Below are 2,263 nucleotides of genomic sequence, written 5' to 3'. Positions count from 1 at the left end.
AGATAGAAGCAAACTATTCTGAGAAAGTCTACTTACAGATTTTTTAGAACCAGCTTTAAATTGTGACTCTAGGAAAAACTACAACCCCCTACTCATCGCTCTCATAGGGATCATGAGGACAAGATTTAATTAATTAAAGCAAACAAAGAGGCATTCCAACAATCGTTTTTCCCGCGCTCCATACGTGAATGGAACGGGAAGAAACCGTAATAACTGATACAATGGAACATACCTTCTGGCGTGCCTTTCACAGTGGTCTCCATAATATAGATGTACATCTAGATGCAGAGTAGGTCACACGAATACTAATAAAACGAGACATTTGTTAAAATTAATTCCCTCTTCAAGCTGTGACTGCTGCTCATCGACGAGGACATCGTACACTATTAACACACAATCATCCAGCAAGTTGTACTGTACAGTATTTTAAAACTTGCTGAACTATTTTTCTCTCAGAGTAGCTCCCAGTCCCATGAATAGTTCCATTGCGAAATATCTTTGCCATAACCTTTTCACCTACACGTGTATTCATGGTAATTATACTGAATATACTCATTTTATTTATGTAAACTGAAAAGTTTCAATATATTTCAGTTTTACAATTAAGCTTCAGTTTTACAATTTAACCTTAAGAGGAATAAATAAAATAAAAAAATTGGCAGCAGCAAGAATCGAATCCAACTCGATGACTTCCCGCTCAATAAGCTTGACCACTTTTTTTCTGCTTTCTTTTCATTTTGTTCGATATAGTTCGTTGTTTGGTCTAGGCTGACGTCACAAGACGTCCGTTCAAGTTGATCGTTGATTCCTTGACTCTGTTTTTTTTTAATTACAGAGAGCACGCATCCCTTTACTGCGTCAACTAGAGCTGAGCAGCCGGCCGCCCGGGAGTGTGTCCGGGGCCCCGCGTAAAATGAATTGGCCCGTGGGGGGATCGAACCCACGACCTTCGCGTTATTAGCACGACGCTCTAACCAACTGAGCTAACGGGCCGCTGCATTGATTTGCCCACAGCGCCGTACATGAAACGCTCATATAACGTTCTGTATCCTGTACACTTGCTGAATACATTATACCCACTTTCAAAGAAAAATACTGACCCGGTGCAATGCGCAACGTAACACCCATAGCGCCGGAAGGGATGACGTCACATCAGAGCATGCGCAGTCGAGAACAGGCAGCTGCGTCACTTCTTTGAGTAGATTATAGCGCTGTTGACCGTTTCAGCGCGCGACACTCGTTTAAGGTTACTGCGGAGAGAGCGCTACAAAACGTGATTACGTCCGTTTTATGTGCATAACAGCTCTCTATCGAAGAGAAATGGCGTAATTTTACTGCGGTTTCTGGCTCGCATTCGAAGCGAAATTGCATGGTTTGTGTGTACAGTGTGCTGTAGCACATCAGCACGGCCTCCATTGCCATTTTATCCATCTTCATGACAAAATTAGAGGATATTTTCTGTGTCATTTCATATGAGTAAAACTGGAATTTATTTTAAAATTTTATGGCTCTTATTTTGATGGCACTCTCAAAGTTTAATGTATTTGTTTATTCATCTACTTATGACGTTCAGTTACGTTTCATACACTCCTGGAAATTGAAATAAGAACACCGTGAATTCATTGTCCCAGGAAGGGGAAACTTTATTGACACATTCCTGGGGTCAGATACATCACATGATCACACTGACAGAACCACAGGCACATAGACACAGGCAACAGAGCATGCACAATGTCGGCACTAGTACAGTGTATATCCACCTTTCGCAGCAATGCAGGCTGCTATTCTCCCATGGAGACGATCGTAGAGATGCTGGATGTAGTCCTGTGGAACGGCTTGCCATGCCATTTCCACCCGGCGCCTCAGTTGGACCAGCGTTCGTGCTGGACGTGCAGACCGCGTGAGACGACGTTTCATCCAGTCCCAAACATGCTCAATGGGGGACAGATCCGGAGATCTTGCTGGCCAGGGTAGTTAACTTACACCTTCTAGAGCACGTTGGGTGGCACGGGATACATGCGGACGTGCATTGTCCTGTTGGAACAGCAAGTTCCCTTGCCGGTCTAGGAATGGTAGAACGATGGGTTCGATGACGGTTTGGATGTACCGTGCACTATTCAGTGTCCCCTCGACGATCACCAGTGGTGTACGGCCAGTGTAAGAGATCGCTCCCCACACCATGATGCCGGGTGTTGGCCCTGTGTGCCTCGGTCGTATGCAGTCCTGATTGTGGCGCTCACCTGCACGGCGCCAAACACGCATA

The 2,263-nt window shown here is 44.8% G+C and overlaps 1 non-coding gene across 1 annotated transcript; it reads right to left on the bottom strand.

The window, feature by feature from the left end:
- Positions 1-919: 919 nt before the first annotated feature.
- On the bottom strand, positions 920-993 carry Trnai-aau. Its single transcript has one exon. It is a non-coding gene; the product is annotated as a tRNA-Ile (tRNA).
- Positions 994-2,263: the final 1,270 nt, after the last annotated feature.

This window comes from Schistocerca americana, chromosome 1, assembly GCF_021461395.2.
Source record: "Schistocerca americana isolate TAMUIC-IGC-003095 chromosome 1, iqSchAmer2.1, whole genome shotgun sequence".
NCBI lineage: Eukaryota > Metazoa > Arthropoda > Insecta > Orthoptera > Acrididae > Schistocerca > Schistocerca americana.
Note: the sequence above shows the minus strand (reverse complement) of the source record. Positions and strands in the feature narration are given on the sequence as shown.